Genomic DNA, 19295 nt, shown 5'->3' with positions numbered 1-19295 from the left:
TTCACGGGCGGAAGACGAGGAAGGGGGGGGAGGCTGGCATAAAAGACGTAGCCTCCTGTGCCTTTTGGTGGTGACTTTTGCCACGTCTCAGACAGGGTCCCTGACCCGCGAAGGTCAGAGTCCAGATTAGCGCATCGGACAACCACCGTATAGTTGCACACTTTCTATGCTTCCTTTTTATTGTTTTCTGACAGTGGTTGACCTTTCTTGAGCTCCGTCTATTAGCTTGGCCCCCTTGCTGTGCACTGAACAGACTTGGTCCCTTTCCAGTCCTTTATTCTGAGATATGCTTTATGGACAGCGGAATTCAAAGATCAGCAAGTGTAGATTTGGTGCATTTTGACCAATGTATACATCCACGTATACGTCGATACTCATCACCTAGAATAGGAATACGCGACATTTTTATCACCCCAAAACATCTTCTGTACCATTCAATCCCCTGCCCCACCCCCACGCAAAGGTGGCCACTGGGCTGATTTCTGTCACCATAGATTTATTTTTTCTGTTCTAGAACTTATGGATGGAAGTTTTGCTTTTTCATGTCTGCCTTTCTTTCATTCCAAGTAGTGTTTATTCCATTCATCCAAGTACACAGGTAGCTGTTCCTTTTCTTACTATCTAATGTTCCGTCGTCTGGCTCTTCCGCACTTTGTGTATCCTTTGATCTATTGATGGACATTTGGGTTGTTTCAGTTTTTTTTAGGGATTATGAGTAAGCAGCTATGCGCTTTCACAAACAAGCCTTTTTATAGACATGTGTCTTGGGGAAATACCTAGGAATGAAATCTCTGGGTCATATGCCAAGTGTCTTTTTAACTTTATAAGCAACTGCCGAGCTGTTTTTCCAGGTGGTCGTATCATTTTCTTACTCCCACCAAGAGGGTTTGAGAGTTCTGGTGGCTCCACATCCTCACCAACACTTGATGCTGACAGCCTGTGATTTTGGCCATTCTAGTGGGTGTGAAATGGTATCTCATTGTTGTCATTTGCATTTCCCTGATGACTAATGACATTGCACATTTTTTATGGACTTATCATATACGTCTTCTTTTGCAAAGTGTCTGTTGATGCCTCTCCTGCATTTGGGGAGGGGGCTTGTTTGTCTCATAGTGTTGCAAGAGTTCTCAGCACATTCTAGATACTAGTCCTTTGTCCGGTGTACGTGCTGCAAATACCCACTTCTAGCCTGTGCCTATGCTATCCCATTGGATCCTCCCGGAACCTTAGAAAGTGAATGTTATTATCTCTGCTTTGTTTTAGAAAGGCAAAGACTGACGTACAGAGAAGCTAAGCGAAACACCCAAAGTCACACAGCTACTCAGAAAGCAGACACGCTTGTGTATGACTCAGTGCATGGACATCCAGAAAATTCCGGGGAGCATCTCTCGACACACAAAGCCTTGTATCTCCCTGGCCGGCTGGGTGTGCCGTCCTCAAGCCAGTGCCTGCCCTGGGTTATTTCAGTTCACACTTGCTCCTTCTGCCTCACACATACCAGACCATCCTGGGAAGTAGCCGGCTCCCAGAACCCGGTTGGGAGCAGCGGTTTTCTCGGGAAGATGCCACAGGGCTTTGAGCTGCTCTGATGAAAGACAAACTGCGGGTATTTTTATGGGCCTCTGAGGATGCTGGCAGGATTAGCTCGTGCCAGGAATAACAATGAGGGGCCCGGGCAAGCTTGCTGCCAGCCCTGCTCTGGGAGGCATGGTTGGGGGAGGAGAGCCAGGCCGAGGGAAGCCAAGGGGGCCTGGGTTGCGGGGGAGGGCAGGGCTGAGATCGTTGTCCACAGCTGTCTCCAAGAAGGGGTGCTGGGTGCCCCCAGGGACTCTGAGCAGGGGAAGGGGTGCTCCTGGCCATCAGAGCCAAGGGCTGGGAGTTTCGTGAGTAGGGGGGAACATCAGCAAGGCCAGTCCACCAACATGCCAACCAAGAGTGAGGCTTGGTTGAGGAGCCTTGTGTGCCTGGCACTGTGTCCATATTTTGCCTCCCCATGAGGTGCCAGAGATGGTGTAGGCGCTTTGCACTGACTAGCTTAATGCTCATGATAACCCCAAGAGATAGGTTTTATTAAAATGCCCACAGGAGGAAACTGAGGTTCAGAGAGGTTAAGTGATTTGCCTAACGACACATAGTTCGTAAGTGGTTGAGGTTTGAAGAAAGGTTTAGCTAATTCTAAGCTCCAGTCACTTAAATGCTCTGCTGCCTTTCTGTTCACAAGGTCAGGTCAAATTCCCATTTGTGCCAAGCACGACACAGGGTGCCTTGAATGGCCAGCGGACCCTAATGGTGAACGAGACCCGTTCCTGTCTTTGGGCCCCAAAGATATGGCCACATCTCAGAACCTAAGAATGTGTGCTACTTTGGAAAAGGGGCTTTGGGGGTGTAATGAAGTCAAAGATCTCGAGATGAGGGCATCCTGGGTTACCTGGGTGGCCCTCAATCCCATGACAAGTGTCCCTACAAGAGACAGAAGGGAAAACAGAAGAGGAGTGGCTGTGTGAAGGTGGAGGCAGAGACTAGAGTTGTGCAGCCACAAGCCAAGGAATGCCTAGAGCCTCCAGATGCTGCAAGAGGCAAAGAGTTCTCCCCTTGAGCCTTGAAGGGAGCTGGCTCTAGTGCATTCTGTCATCAGAACTGATATGCGGAGTTCTCATCGTGGCGCAGTGGTTAACAAATCCGACTAGGAACCATGAGGTTGCGGGTTCGGTCCCTGCCCTTGCTCAGTGGGTTAACGATCCGGCGTTGCCGTGAGCTGTGGTGTAGGTTGCAGACGCGGCTCGGATCCCGCGTTGCTGTGGCTCTGGCGTAGGCCGGTGGCTACAGCTCCGATTCAACCCGGTGGCTACAGCTCCGATTCAACCCCTAGCCTGGGAACCTCTATATGCCGCGGGAGCGGCCCAAGAAATAGCAACAACAACAACAACAACAACAACAACAAAAAAGACAAAAAGACAAAAAAAAAAAAACTGATATGCTTGGCCTGGCCCAGACACTGGGGGAGGGGGCAGGTTATATCAGTGCTTCGTTGCTGGGGGGTGGGATCACTGGAGGCTACCTTTGAGGCTGCCTCTCACAGGTCCGGAAGGTGGGACTCCCACCTTCTATTTCTCCCAATCACCTGGCTCTGGATTGAGCATGGAATGTGTGTGGGCTCCTGAGCTGGATGTTTGATATGCAGCACACCACTTAGTAAGGTTTAACCCTCACATGAATGCAGCAAGGGGAGGTGTTCTTAGACCCACTTGACAGAGGGATAACTGAGGCTCCAAAGATGAAGCCGGAGCTCCCTGGTGGCTCAGCAGGCTAAGGACCTGGCATTGGCACTGCTGTGGCTCAGGTCATTGCTGTGGCACGGGTTCCATCCCTGGCCTGTGAATTTCTGCATGCTGAAGATACGGCTAAAAAAATTAAACAATGAAGGCCACACAGTAGCATGTTAGAGTAACCAGTGGCCCTTACTTTGGCTAAGTTAAATCCCCCAAAGGGGGTTTCTGTGGCCCCACACACAGAATTTTTGATTCAGTGGTTGTCACTTGGGGTTGGAGAATTTGCCCTTCAAATTTCTCAGGTGAAGCTGATGCTGCAGGTCTGTGGACCAGGCTTTCAGCACTACTGGAGACTCAGTGTTGCAGGGACCGAGGAACCCCAAAGTGTTAGCGGATTAACAAGTCAAATGCATTTCTTGCTCCAGTTGCAGTCCCCCTGGGGTTAGTTGGTCCTCCTCCATCCATGCACCCTCTATCCGTGCATCCATGTGGTCCCCCAGAGTCACCATGGAAGGAAAAAGAGGGCCAGAGGGTCCTATGGGATGTTTTAAAGGGTGAGGCCTCAGAGTGGCTGTCTTGCCCTCTGCTCGCCCTCTATTGGCCCCAAACAACTGCAAGGGAGGCTGGGAAATGTAGTCCTTGGAGGAGGTGATGATCTGACAGCTGGTCAAAGCCCTGCTGGGACTGGATCTCAGCTGCTCTCCCCCTTCATCGCTTGCTTTCTTCCTGCTTCAGGTGCTTTCAGTGGGCTTTCTCATATTAGCCCGAGTCAACGGACTTTTTTCCTATAAAAATTGAAAAAAGAGAAGAGGAGACATTTCTCGGGTCCATCAGTGCATTCTCTTGCTGGCAGCCTTCACCGTTTTAGAGGTCCAGGTGCTCAGTTTAACAGCTGCCACGCACGTTGAAAGTTTGTAGCTTTTCTGTAGGGGTTTCTTGCAGGAGTTTCACTTCCACCCCCTTCAGCCATGCAGGGCTGCCCTCTCCAGCCTTGGAGGAGCCCTCTGGCTGTGGCTCCTTTAAGGCCTCGAGCATGGACTCAGGGCCACATATAAGCTCTAAGTGGATACAGGCTGCTCCTGCTACTCCTCAGCCCGCTGCTCCAGATGGCTCCAAATGCAACCGCCTCTGACATCGGCAGTTTCCAGCTTTCATGCCCAGTGTATACACTGTGACATCGGCCTGGCTGTCCTCTCTTCCCTCCAGACCCAACTCGAGGGACACTAGCTCCGTGCAGCCTTCACAAGTTCATCCAATGAACGTTCAACGTGCCCTCATTTTGGAGCCAAAGCAAAGACCTGCTGCTTTGTCTCTGCCTGTGGTCCAGCACTTGGCAGGGCCTGTGGCGACTCTAGAGGCCTCTGTCCGTGCCTGTCTCTCCGCATGGAATGTGAGGTGTTTAGGAGCAAAGACCGCATGGCATCCTTTACTGGCCCCCTCATTGCCTGTAAGCCTGAGGTCAGAGGACTTCGTGGGAAATGCCACACCCCTCGCCCCCTCAAACTTCAAGATCCAGAGGTAAAGAGGGAAGACGCTGGCATCAGCTGCAATCCCAGGCCTGCCCCTCATGCAAGCTCGGGCACATTCTTAGCTTCAGGACCCTTCAGCTTTCCCACCTGCACAGCTGGGCTAAGAACGCTGTGCGTATTCAATGCAAGAAGGCACCTAAAGCCCTCCGAACGGTGCCACGTGCACGGGAAACAATCAGGAAATGCCAACCCCCTTTCTGTTACCATCATGACTCTTGTTATTGCCTCAAACCTTGGCACATACCAGCCGCACCAACTTATTTACATACCGAGGTTTGGTGATTTTGCACCCCCCTCTCTCCACTTTTTGCGCTTGATATTTTTTTTCTGCTTGGAGGGCTCAATCTCTGACCTATTCATTCATTCATTTAACAGAATTTTCTGCTGAGCTGAAAATGACTCACTCTGTAGCCTCATCTCAGTCTTCCTGGCCAGTCCCACTGATGTTGACTGCCCCCGTGTCAAAGATCTATTTACTTTTCTGTATCTCTGTGACTTAACTCGAGAGCAGAAAAAAGTGCTCTTTTCCCCATGGGATTTAACTGCTCTGAATCCGGGTTTTAATATCCTGGGTGGCACACAGCAGGAGCTTAAGAAATATCTATTGAATGAAGGCATGAGTGTTGCTCATCTCCAAATCTGGTCCCAACACCTAGCACATTGTAGGCCCTCACCCAGGACTCTATTTCTCTTGCAGGAAATCAAATCACTCTGGATTCAAATCACCGAAAGTTCCTGGTTGGGGGAGGATCACTTTTTAATCAGCATATCTGGATTTTGCCTTTTTCTGAACCAGAATGTTTCCCCTGGTTCTACTTGACTAAGTTTAAAAGGACCAGTGGGGCTCTTCTCTGAAAAGTGAAAAAGGATGCCCTTTGCACCTGTGTTCTTTGGGCCATTTCTAGAGTCACCAGACACTCCTCAACTGCCATGCTGGTTAACCCCCTTCAGAGTATTTCTTTCATGATCTCCTAGGACCCTGGGGCCTAGATGCGAACCTGGGAATCAAGGAGGCAGGGAGAGAGAGGGAAAGGGAGGGAGGGAGGAAGGCAGGCAGGCAGGATGGAAGGAGGGAATGAAAGGAGGGAAAAAGGAGGAAGGAAGAATGAAGGAAGGAAAGGTCTCTTTCCCGCTGGCCAACATCTTAGAGAGAAAGATTTGGAGTCAAAACCATCACCCCACCAGTCTAATGATGTGGATGGCACATTCAGCCAAAACAGCCTCAGGCCCTCTTGCCATGATTTTTATTTATTTGGCGGCTGAGGTCCAGTCTGGCTTTGCAAGGCTGCTCTAGCCCTTCATCTGCCCCCTTCTATCTCATCCTCTGTAATTGCTTGGTTCATTAGCCTCTTGGAGTTGGCAGAGTAGAAAGTTTGTCTCTGCAGGATGGTCCAGGGTAGAACATTTTGTGTTGGTGATAGGCTTACAACAGAAAGCGGTGCAGATGCTGGAGACTGGAAGGGCAAGTCTGGCTTCCACCCTATATGGCCTCCTTACAGGGCCACACGGGCCAAGGCCTGTCATGGAGAAGCCACTGCATATGGCTTTATAGATATTTTCTGGTTTGTTTCTAATACATTTTATAGAAGTTTATTCTGATGTTGCCCTAACTTTTACTTCTTCTTATCAGTTGTCTTTTCTGAAGCCACAGATACTTTCTGGTTATTCACTTTTCTCTCCCTCTCTGAAACTAATATCAATTAAGATTTTAGTATATATCAGAGATTTGCCTTGGCATTTTCACACCTGTTGTCTCATTTATTCTTCACAAGACTCCTTACAAGGTAGATATTATTAGCTCCGTGTTACAGGTGGGGGAATGGTGGCATAGAGATTTTAAGTTCATAGAGCTGCTAAGTGTCTTTTCATTACACTCATGATCTGCAAAAGGGCTCAGAGCCAGGGAGCCGGCTGTTGCATGGTCTCTGTTCCAGTTCCAGGGCCGTGTACTTGCGTGGCCCCATGCATCTCACCTTGTCTCTCAGTTTCTTCGCTTGCAAAGTGAGGCTCACGCTCCTGAGAGCCATGATGAGCAAATGCTGGGAGGGTGGCAAAGAGATTCTTTCCTGCTGGCCCCCCAGGTCCCTCAGTTGACACCTCTGCCTTTTGGCCCCAAAGTTTATGTATTAACAGCCCTCAAAGGCGTGCAGTTCTAAGAAGCCCTTGAGAGCGGAGCCCTGCCATGAGCTCTGGCAGGTGGAGCAGGTGGAGCAGGTGGAGCAGGTGGGGGTCTGGGGGCTGCTTTGTGTCTCCTGTCTGGGGAGCTGCAGAAAGGCCAGTAACCATGGGGAGTGGGGTTGAGGTGTTTGGAACAAAAGGGGATGATAAAGCTAATCTCAGAGTGTGTGTCTGTTATCTTCGAGGAACTCTAAATACGTGTGTTTGTGTAGTGTGAGGGCGGGTCTGTGTACACACGTGAGCACGCCTACCTGTGCGTCAGTGTGTGTGTCCTGTGTCAGAATTGTGGCGCAGAGATTTTAATTTCTCTGAGCTGGGAAGTGTCTTTTCATGACACACATGATCTGCCTGCCCCTTTAATGGTCCTGCCTTGTATCCACTGGCAGGTTCTTTTCCAGGCTATTTTGGCATTTGGTTTCTTCACCATCACACACGGCAGCCTAGACCGCTGTGCTTCTATTTCATGGTCTCCTGTAACAAATGCTTCTGAACGTGGGCTCCAACGCTAATTTGTTGGTGGTTATTATTTCCTGAAAGGAAAGAAATGTTTCTCTTCTTTTATCTTTCCAGACCCTGAGGGGCCGATTCTCCGTGGCTCTTTTGGAGCAGAGGTAACCAAGAAATCAATATAGCTGTTAGATTAATCCATGGCAACTATAATGTCACTGCATCTCCCGTCCCATGATGTTGACAGAGATGTCACAGCTGGGAGGAGGGGAGGTACTTAAGAGAAGGGACGGGAGCATTAAAACCCCACGGAGCCTCACTTAGTGGACGGGAAATAGCAAGTGGCTGCCTCTGGCATAATCAGGTCTTCCTTCAGAGAACGCACTGACTCGGCATCAGGCATGGCAGGGGATCTGCAAAGCTCAAGCTTTGGGAGGTCCTTCAGGAGATGAACTCAGCAGCCGTGGAACAGCAGCCTGAGCTGGAGTCTCTCTCCTTTAGGTACCAGGGGTTCAGCATCGTCAGAGATGGGGTGGCATGGGCAGATCCTATGTGATGTCTTGCTTCCGGTGGCTCTGGAAATTTAAAATTATGATTATGGGAGTCCCTGTCATGGCGCAGTGGTTAACGAATCCGACTAGGAACCATGAGGTTACGGGTTCGATCCCTGGCCTTGCTCAGTGGGTTAAGGATCCAGCATTGCTGTGAGCTGTGGGGTAGGTTGCAGACGCGCCTCAGATCTGGCGTTGCTGCAGCTCTGGTGTAGGCTGGTGGCTACAGCTCTGATTCGACCCCTAGCCTGGGAACATCCATATGCCACCGGTGTGGCCCTAGAAAAGATTAAAAAAACTAAAAAATAAATAAAATAAATTATGATTATGTTTATCAGAATTCCCTGGTAGCCCAGTGGGTTAAGGATCTGCCGTCATCACTGTTGTGGCTTGGGTCAATGCTGTGGCCTGGGTTTGATACCTGGCCCTAGAACTTCTGCATGCCATGGGTGTGACCAAAAAAATAAAATTATGATCAATATTCTTTTTTTGTTTGCTTTTTAAGGCTGCACCTGTGGCATATGGAAGTTCCCAGGCTAGGGGTTGCATGGGAGCTACAGCTGCTGGCCTACACCACAGCCACAGCAACTCAGGATCTGAGCTGTGTCTGTGCTCTACACCACAGCTCACAGCAACACCAGATCCCCAACCCACTGAGCAAGGCCAGGGATTGAACTGAGTCCTCATGGATGCTGGTTGGATTCGTTTCCACTGCACCACAACGGGAACTCCCTAATATTCTTGTTAATGCTATTTCCTGACACAAGCAGTGAAGGCATCCTTTGCCAGCACAGGGTTTGCTTACGGGAAAGTTACCTGAAGTATGTATGGAAGATGAATGTTGGTCCAGTCCACAGAGCACGTCCAGTCAGTTGGTAACTGTGTGTTGAGTATCTTCCAGGTAACAGGTGCTGCTCCAGGCGCAGGGGCTGGGGCTGGGAGTTCTACAGCAAACAAAATACAGAAGACTCCTGCCTTGGGGAGCTCATATTCTAGGGGAGACCAGGAATGGAGCTAAGCTATTAGCTTGAGTTTTCTTTCTCCTACGGGGGTGGCCAGCCACCCCCAGAATTTTCCTCTTCCAGTGCAGAACAGTGGTTCTCAATGAGGGCGATTCTGCTCTCCATAAGTATTTGGTAAGGTCTGGGGATTGTTTTGTTTGCCATGACCTGGGTGTATGTGTGTTACTAGCATCTGGCAGGGAGAAGCCGGAGTGCTACCCAACATCTTATTGTGTACAGGACAGCCCCACAACAGAGGGTCACCTAGCCTGCAGCGCCAACGGCACCAAGGTGGAGAGAGAAGGGGCTGCCCAGCCAGTGACTTCATTTCCCAGCTTCCCACGCGCCTGGGCGTGGCCACGTGACAGGTTCCCACCAATGGAGTGTGTGTGTGTGTGGGGGGCAGATGCAGGGCTTTCCATAAGTGGTGGTGCCTCTTTCTACTTCCTCAGGCTGGAGGAGAGAACAACTAGGTTCTGGTGACAATGGAGCCACCTAAATCGCCATGTAGGGAGAGCTGTCTGCCCATCAAAGAATCTCTCCTTGTGTTGTCATGGGAATAAGAAACAAAACTCTGTGGTGGGTTTTTTTTTTTAATAAAAAAAAATTTTTTTTAATTACTTTTTTTTTTTTTTGCATTTTAGAGCCACACCCAGGGCATATGGAAGTTCCCAGGCTAGGGGTCGAATTGGAGCTGCAATTGCTGGCCTGCACCACAGCCACAGCAACACAGGATCTGAGCCATGTCTGTGACTTATAGCATAGCTCAGGGCAACGCGGGGTCTTTAACCTTCTGAGTGAGGCCGGGGATGGAACCCACATCCTCATGGATACTAGTCAGGTTCGTTTCCGCTGCACCACAGTGAGAACTCCCCCCTGAGGTGTTTTAAACCTTAGACATTTCTGCATCCTCAGTGACAGCAATGTAATCTACTCTAACTACTATAGTCGCTAGATGTTGTTCGTGGTTCCTCAGTGATAAGACGAGGCAACATCTATTGAGCATTGACTCTGAGGCAGACAGCAGCTCTTTAAATATAAGATTCCATTTTTGCCTCACACCAACTCTATGAAATAGGTACTATTATCATCCTTGTTTTACGATAAGGAAACATATGTTCAAGGAAGTGAGCCGGCAGGTAAGTACCATATGCAAGGTTTACGCCAGGTCCCAGTCTCAACCACTCAGGGCAAGTTCCCTTCTCCATCCTTAGTCTCCCTTCATTTGGGCATCATCATCTCCCCTCGGGGCCACTGTAACTGTTCCCGATTTAGTCCCTCTGCTTCCGTTTTGGGAACTTTTGGTTTTTAGAAACCAAAGCTGAACTTGCTTCTATCCCACCCAGCTTCCTTTGGTGACTCCCCATTGCTCTCAGGATCAAGTTTAGGCTCCGTGCCAGGGTGGAGGGTCCCTCAGTGGCCTCCCCCAGCTCCCTCTGCTATCTGCATCACCTCCAGCTCCTTCTCCCTCTGGCCACATTCTGGGCTTCGGCCCCACTGCAAGAAGAAAGGATTACTCTTTTTCCAAAATTATTCTTGCTCTGCAGAGGGAATCACAGTTAAAGTAACAAGCTTCCCCTGTGTATTCTCAGGAGTTCAAGCAAGGATTGTTTGACCATCTCCTGGGAACACGGTTGAAAGGATTCTTATATTGGGTGGGAGATTCATTCCAACCAGACATGGCTACGGTTCTTCAAAACACAGCTAATTGCATAATGTAAAGTGAACCCAGTTTTTCAACTCCATTCAGCTCTCAGATTCTATTTGTTCTATTAAAGACCATATTGACTTTGGAGAGTAATTTGGCAGTCTTACTCTACAGGAACTTTACTCCTAATTGTACTCCCCAGAGAACTCTCATGGGCAAAGGAGAAACACAGCATTTGTAATGCACACACACGAAAATGCTATGCTAAAGTCCATCCATGGGAGAAGGACAAAATAAACTCATACAAAGGCTATGATGGAAGAGTGAAAATAAATGAACTAGAGCTACGTGTGGTAAATACAGATCAATCTCAAAAACATCGGGTTAAGCATAAAAAGCACTTTGAAGAAGGATAGGGTGGAGTATGATGTCATAAATAATGGTATATGTTGTTCCCCTCTGGGTCCCAGCAGGAAACAAAAGGCACGCTTGGAATTCTAAAAAGAAGGAAAGAAAGGGACCATTTCTAGGGGTGACAGGTGTGATAGATGGTTCCATGGCCACGAATGCCTCCCATCCCATTATATATATTCTCCCACTGCTGTCAGATGTGGAATGATTTTTCCATCCCTTTTAATCTGAGCTGGTCTTGTGACTTGTTTGGATGAATAGATTGTGGCAAAAGTGACTTGGAGTGAGTTCCAGAGACCTTGCAAGGTTTGCCTTCACCCTCTGGAATGCTTCTGATATCATGTAGAGGAGCCCGCACTAGCCCACTGGAGGTCTCATGGAGAGAAAGACCTAACCACCAGCCAACATCAACAACCAGGTACCACCATCCAGGACCAGCCGGCCCTTACCTGACCACCAGCTGGCTACAAGTGTATCAGTGAGTCCAGTCATCACTGTGTTGAGCAGAAGAGCTTCCTAGCTGAGTCCAGCTCAAATGACCAACCCACAGAATTATGACCAAAAAACCTGGTTAACATTTCAAGCCACTAAGTTTTGGGGTGGCTCGTTATGAGGATACAATTAATTTAGAAAGGTCAAGAAGCCAAGGAGAAGTATTGAGGCCTCCTAGAAGTAGCAAGATGGGGTTCCAGAAGTGGAGCAGCAGTGTTACATCAGTGGGGGCCACTGGATGGAACCCCAGAACCACAATAGAGATGGAGTAGGGAAGAAGCCCTCCAGTCTCTCTCTTCCTCCCACCATCTCCTCCCAGGCTGTCCTATTGGCTGAGCTCACTGGAAACTGGAAAGCCAGGGAGTCTGGGAGATGCTATTCTGGAGGCTGTCAGCCTCCTGGGGCACAAAGAATGGATCTGGGTAGGGCTGGGGGCAAATGGAGAATAATCAGGATGTGTGCTGTTGCTGAACAGCAGGCCGTAAGAGCATCTAAGGCAATGAGAAACCACACATCAGGATAGACGTCTCCAGGGAAGGAGGAGTTTCCACCTTAAAGAGGGGAGAGGGTGTTTCACATATATGCTTCCAGGTCTGCTGCACAGGGGAGGGAAGGAACGGAGTTTTAGGCAGGCTCACTGCCCCTGAGCTTCCACCACAACCACTACATGAGAAATTGGGGGTCAGTTAACCTCTTCTTCCCAGATAAGAACTTCAGAGGCTGAGGCGCTCCCCCAGGCCCCATTGTTTGGCACAAGGGCTGCTGAGTTTCAGATTTAAGCCTGTCCACCTCTAGCACCTTTGTCTGCATGAAAGACCCTTCCTGGTGTCATGGCACATGCATACGCTTTGCCCAAATCCTTCTGTTCCTCCCTTCTTTCCTTGGCAATTAAAGACAGAGGAAGAGCTCAAATCATCCCAGAATGTTATATTTGTCTGAAAAGGGATGTTTAAGATAAAATAGGGTGTGTGAGGCCTGCCTTTTTAAAAATAGGCCCCATAGCACCTGGCATAGGTGGGAGCCTGGACCCAGGTGATTGACAGGAATGTTTTTCCAATGCAGCTGTCAAAGCCGGGCCATCTTTCCTGCCTCCTGGGTGGAAAGTGATTTACAATTTTCCTCTTTAGTGACATCTTAAGACAAACGGGCACTTTTGTTTCCATGGAGAACCCACTCTGCCCTCTGAGGGGAACTGCCGCTCGCCCGCCCTTCCCCCTCCTCTCTTTCTCCCCTTTCTCCTTCTCCTTCGCTTGCTCCTCAGTCTCTCGGGCCCTTTCCTCCTTCCTGCGAGCTGCCTGCCAGCAGCAGGGCGGGACGGCCTTTGTTCTCACCGCCGAGAGGGCCCTTCGTGTCCCTCTGTCATGACTCGGTGCGGAGGCGCATGGAATCCTCTGGCGGCCTGGAAGTTTCACCCTAGATCTTTGGACGGCCGTCTTCCTAAGGGCTTGTTTTGCAAAAGGGCTCAGAGCCGGGGAGCAAGGCCGGACCCGGAAGCTGTTGCATGGTCTCCTTCCGGTTCAGGGGTTGTGTACCTGGGTGGCCCCACGCATCTCACCTTGTCTCTCTGTTTCTTGCTTGCAAAGTGAGGCTCACGCTCCTGAGAGCCATGATGAGCAAATGCTGGGGAGGGTGGCAAAGAGATTCTTTCCTGCCGGCCACCCAGGTCCCTCAGTTGACACCTCTGCCTTTTGGCCCCAAAGTTTATGTATTAACAGCCCTCAAAGGCGTGCAGTTCTAAGAAGCCCTTGAGAGCGGAGCCCTGCCATGAGCTCTGGCAGGTGGGGCAGGTGGAGCAGGTGGGGGTCTGGGGGCTGCTTTGTGTCTCCTGTCTGGGGAGCTGCAGAAAGGCCAGTAACCATGGGGAGTGGGGTTGAGGTGTTTGTGTAGTGTGAGGGCGGGTCTGTGTACACACGTGAGCACGCCTACCTGTGTGTGTCCTGTGTCTGTGAACATTTAGTATGAAGATGAGTCTCTGTATACACACAAGTGTCTGTGCCCATGTGCACACACGTATAGTGTGAAGGTAGTTTTGTGTATCTATGAGCCTGCCCGTGTGTGCACATGGCAAAGGTGTGTGTGGTGGTGGGGGGGCGTGGTGTGTGCATGTACCATCCCCACGGGCGGGGGGCTGGCAGTTTGAACAACAGCCACCTATTTCTTTTGCATCTGGCTCGAGGCTCCAGTTGCAGAATATGAATCCATAACATATGGTCAGGATAGTCAGATGTTCAGCTGAGTGGATGAGGCTGGTCTGGGAGGTTTGGTGCCCTAAACAGGGGCCCCTCTATCCCCACACTGCCTGCGTGGAAGTGAGGTCTCTGCCTGCCAGCACATCTATGTCCTTGTGGCCTCGTTCTGCCCTGAGGTAGGGTTTGGTGGCAGGGACCTGAGCTCAGGTGTGCATGCATTTCCAGACTGTCTCTGATTTTAATCGGGGTTTTGTTGTAGTAACTCTGTGTGTGCGCGTTTGTCTCCAGCTAAATATGTGGTGATGCTGCTTTCCTTTTATCCTTCCTTCTCCCCTCCTGTTCTCTCTCCCTCCCTCCCACACATACTGTGCATCTTCTCTTTGCCAGGCCCTTTTCCATGGGCTAAGGATGCAAAGATGATTCAGAAATAGTCCCTGTCATGAGCAGCAGCCAGTGGATTTAAGGGGAAAGATAAGCAAGCTGCAGTAACAGAAGGACACAGGGAATTCTGGGGGCACAAGGAGGAGCCCTGTGAATGGTCTGCAGATTACGACAGTGCTTGAACTAAATCTCAAAAGTCGAGGAATGCATCAGTTTTATAAGAATAGCCACTGTGTTTTCAGGAGATGACACTTTGGGACACAAGACAGTTAGCTACTCACATTTGGGAGACTCTTAAGTTACAGTATCTTTGTTAAAAATGATGGGGCTGTGATGGTTTGTATTAGAAAAACCACTAAACTCCACACAGAGCAAGCAAGGATTAGGAGATGAGCCTCCTCTACCTCTTCTATTTGCCAGTTTAGACTCCAAAGGGGGAAGGGACTGGATGTCTACTGAGCACCTACAGTATGTTAGGTGCCTTTAAATGTCTCATTCGTTCTCACCAGAAGCTCCATGGGTAGAAGGTTGGGCAACCCCACTGTACAGCTGGGGAGATGGAGCCTCAGGTCTCAGCCCAGGCAAAAGGCAGGATTTTGAATCACAATTTATATGGCTCAATTCCCAAGCCTGTGGGTCTTTCCAACAAATCCCACTGCCTGCAAGAATATTCTATAGAGAACCTATCATTGTGGCCAATGGACTTCTTGTCAAGGATCATAAACTTGGAATTCAATATAAAGTCACTACTCTTCCTTCCAAAAAAGAAAAACCTGGATGCCTGCCCCTTTTGGTAAAAAAAAAAAACCACATCACGCTGTAGTGGGATGCACTATTAATATACATTGTCATGACATCAGTATTGCAGGCTCTTTCTTTTGGAGAGCCAGGATGTTGCTAATTTGCATACTGCTTTGCATTCATTTGCATTCACTCTCCATATGCAAAATCAGATGCAGCTAATTAGTGCAACCTTGTTACAATGAGAAGCAGGCCCAGCCTCCTGTGCCAGGGCATATGGAGCCCAGAACAGGGACCCAAACCATCCAAAGTCAGTCGTTTTCCCTGGGTTGGATATGCTGGAGTTGAGAGGAAGAGGCGCAGCCTGGATGAAAAACAGGATGGCTGAGTATCGTTATTTTTCAGATATTGCCTCTTTGAAATAACCATTGTGCAGAGAAAGGAAAGGAGAGAGAGAGAGATCAAAGCATGTGACAAGAATTCGGTTTCAGGCAGGATTTCTTTGGAGAAAGAGCACAGAATTTGGAGCCCAAAGGCCTCAGACGAAGTTAACGTTGGAGTCAGGCTTTGCCACATAAAATCTGTGGGACCTTGTACTTCAAGGACTTGTAGGGATTAAATGCAGGAAAAAAAAATAAGGATGAGAATGTACTTTGCAAACATATAAAAGCACAATATAGAGGTGAGGGCTCCAGGTCAGGCCACACTGTGACAGCAGGCAGCACCAGGTCCCGTGGAGGCTGAGGTTCACAGCCTCGCAGGGTCCAGACCCCAGATACAATGGAAAATGTCTGTATATCCACGTCTACGCCTATATCTGTGTTTCTGTCCCTCTCTCTATCAGCTGGCGCCCAATGAGCACATAATACAGATCAGGCACAGGGTGAAGCACAACAGAATCATTATTTTATTTAATGAGTTCATGAGCACCCTAAGAGGTGTGTATTATTACAGCCTCATTTTACCGATATCACCACGGCAAAAATGTGCCTGCCAAGTGCACTGAGATACCCTTGCCAACCGAACAGAACCTTCTCTCCTAAGCAGTGGTGGTGACATTTATGGTTTCCACTGTACCACCCCCACCCCCACCTTTTCAGCTTCCATGTAGACTGTGTTTTATTTTTTCCCCTAAGCTACTTCTTCTTTGATTTATTTTTTATGTTCATTTTTTTAAGGACTGTGGCATATGGAGGTTCCCAGGCTAGGGGTCCAGTCGGAGCTGTAGCTACAGGCCTACGTCACATCCACAGCAACTCCAGATCTGAGCTGCATCTGTGACCTACACCACAACTCATGGCAATGCCAGATCCTTAACCCACTGAGGGAGGCCAGGGATTGAACCCACATCCTCATGGATACTAGTTGGGTTTGTTTCTGCTGAGCCACATCAGGAAATACCTACTTCTTCTTTCAGATTTGCCTAGTTGGAGCCATTTTCACTGGTCTTGGCTTTTATTCCATGTCATCTGAAGACTCTTTCTCCTTTGGCCATTTTGATTAGACTTGAGTATTTCAGCTTCAGAGTCACATTTCAATACTTAGGACAATTCATTCTGCAAAGAACAGCTCCCATCAACCAAAGCAGATTGCATTATCATTCACAGATTGTCATTGCATCTCATGGAGGTGGGTTTATACCCCATGAATATAGAGCCTGGCCATGTGGCTTCGCTCTGACCAACAGCATGTAAGTGGAAGTGATGCATGTTGCTACCGGGCAGAAGACAGCATATGGTTTGTCATCTTTCATTCCCTTATGATCTGATGCTGAACTATATTCTAGATGGAATCTGTTCTACAGCTGGGTCCTGGAATGGAGGCAAGGTGGAACTTCTGGTGGGCAAATCATGGAAATAAGAAATAAATCTCTATGCTTGCCAGCCTTCCAGCCTTGGAAGATTATTTGGTGTAGGAGATAACAGCTTATCCTGATGGAAATATTCTCTTTCTATTGGATACTATGAGGTTAGTGCTTTGGTGAACTGACTGTAGTTATTACTGTAGATAACTGGACACTTATCCCAATGATTGTGATTACTCAAAATATTTTGTGCTTCCATTTAAAAAACTACTTTAAAAGTATACTAGTACTGCTGCTACTGATAGCAGCCAATGTTTTTATAAGCATGATCTTATTTAATTTTGACAACAGCCCTGTGAGGTAGGTTCTCTCTCTCTCTCTCTCTCTTTTTTTTTTGGTCTTTTTTGGGGCCGCACCTGTGGCATATGGAGGTTCCCAGGCTAAGGGTTGAATCAGAGCTGTAGCTGCCGGCCTACACCACAGCCACAGCTACGCCAGATCTGAGCCGCTTCTTCGGCCTGCACCACAGCTCACGGCAATGCTGGATCCTTAATCCACTGAGCAAGGCCAGGGATCGAACCTGTGTCCTTATGGATACTAGTCAGATTCGTTTCTGCTGAGTCATGACGGGAACTCTGATGGGTTTTCCTGATTTCCATTCGCTGGCCAAGAGAAACAGGATCTCAGAATGCTCGGTAATGATTCAAGATCCCACAGCTAAGAAAAGGGTCAAGATTTAAATCTGCATTCATCTTGAGGACAAACTCTAATGTCATTATTTTCTACTCATATTTTCGTCATCAAAATGGATATTAACATGCTGAGTCACACACCTGATTCATCAGAGATGATTACAGATATTTTGTCCACTTATGAAAAGTCAAAAAATTATTAAGTAATGCAAATGACCCTGGACTGGGAATTAGAAGCTACAGGGTCAGTTTGTAGCTGTTTCTTATAAGCAATCTTATTATGTGATCTTGGGCTAGATTTTTTTTTTTCCTTCTCTGCACCCTGGTATTTTCATCTGTAAAATGGAACACTTTGCCTCAGAGCACATGGTTCATGGATCTGGCTGATGGGGTCCTTCAACTCCCTTAAAATGTAGGCAAAATACAGTAAATGTTTTTAAATTTTTTTCTGGGTAGAGCATTCATGACACCCATCAGTCCTGGAAAACTTCTCTGAGCCCCCCAAAGATGAGGAACTCAAATTCTTTCATTTCATTCTTCTTCCTCAGAAGAAGCGGACATAGTGGCAAGGAGAATTCAGTCTAACTAAGTCACAGTGGAGTTGACATAAGCGAGGGTTAGTTTTATCAAAGACTAACTGGAAGGGGCAGCTGTATCATTTTATTAAAAGCAATCATGAAAACATGTGCCTGTCTCACATTCCTGTGGCTCCTTGCTGCTCAGGCTGCACAGAAGCTGTTCTTTTGTCTCCCTGGCCAGGAACTGTATCGTTAGTTGTGGCTATTGGTCATTTCCTGTCTCGCTCAGCCAAATAATCATGCTATTTTGACTGGGATACGAATGGGTCCAGAGCTGTGAACTTAGTCTCACAGTAACTGGCAGATGCCTTTCCTGGAATGTGGGAGGGAGGGGAAGCGGGGCAGGAAAATCGAAATCATTGAGCCTGTACATGATTCAGACTCTCTGCTGGCAATCCATTCATTGATAGAGTCATCCCTGTCTGTTTCCAACCAATCTTAATTGGGTACCTGTCATATCTTGGCCTCTGTTCTAGGTCCTGTGGCTATAGAAGTGAGCACTCAGACCGGGAAATGTCCCCACATTCCTGGAATTCATGTTCTGGCGGGAGAGAGAAAACATGTGAGTAGAAAATGAGTAAAATATACATTTCACACATGCTACTTCAGGACAGGCTGGCGAGATGGCCTCCATAATATAACCTCAATATCAGATGAGGACACCAAGGGTCGTAGACAGGAACCAACTCAACCAGTATCACATAGCAGGTAAAGAGTGTGACCTGAGCTTTTAAAATTAGATTTTTGTGACTCCCACATGGCTTGCCCTACAGGAAGCCATGGCCACGACCTAAAAGACCATCCTTTAACGGTGAGCCTGTGAGCCAAATATTCCTGAGGCTCTTTCCATCCTGATGGAGCTCCGAGTTTATGCAGAGAAGGCTGAACTCCCTTAATATCTTTGCACTTAGTTTGAAAAGAGTCCAGACATTATTCATTCAAATCATTTCTGCCCCTTTTTACCTTTTACCTCTTCTTGGATTTTAATTATGCACATGTTAGATCATGCTTGATGGTGTCTCACTGGTCTGTGAGCTTTTGCTTTTCTTCAATATTTAAATTAAATTTATTTTATTTTTTTTAGGCTCTGTCCAAGGCATGTGGAAGTTCCTGGGCCAGGGATTGAACCTGTGCCACATCAGTGACCAGAGCCGTATCAGTGACAATGCTGGATCCTTAACTCTTTGCGCCACGAGGAAAGTCCTCTTCAATATTTTAAATCTCTGTTGTTTGCATTGGATAGTTACTAATGATCTGTCTTGCTATTACATATTTACTGGTTGTTTTCTTTGTTCTTTAGCTACACCTTCATTAATACCTTATTTTGAAACTTTTGTCTGATAATTATGACATTCTTTCCCATTCAGTGTCATTTTCTATTGCC

The 19295-nt window shown here is 48.1% G+C and overlaps 1 long non-coding RNA gene across 1 annotated transcript; it reads left to right on the top strand.

The window, feature by feature from the left end:
* Positions 1 to 16188: 16188 nt before the first annotated feature.
* LOC125128757 (uncharacterized) lies at positions 16189 to 19026 on the top strand. The gene is made up of 3 exons (XR_007135305.1): positions 16189 to 16805; positions 18388 to 18473; positions 18996 to 19026. It is a non-coding gene; the product is annotated as an uncharacterized LOC125128757 (long non-coding RNA).
* Positions 19027 to 19295: the final 269 nt, after the last annotated feature.

Source organism: Phacochoerus africanus, chromosome 6 (assembly GCF_016906955.1).
Source record: "Phacochoerus africanus isolate WHEZ1 chromosome 6, ROS_Pafr_v1, whole genome shotgun sequence".
NCBI classification, from domain to species: Eukaryota; Metazoa; Chordata; class Mammalia; order Artiodactyla; family Suidae; genus Phacochoerus; species Phacochoerus africanus.
Note: the sequence above shows the minus strand (reverse complement) of the source record. Positions and strands in the feature narration are given on the sequence as shown.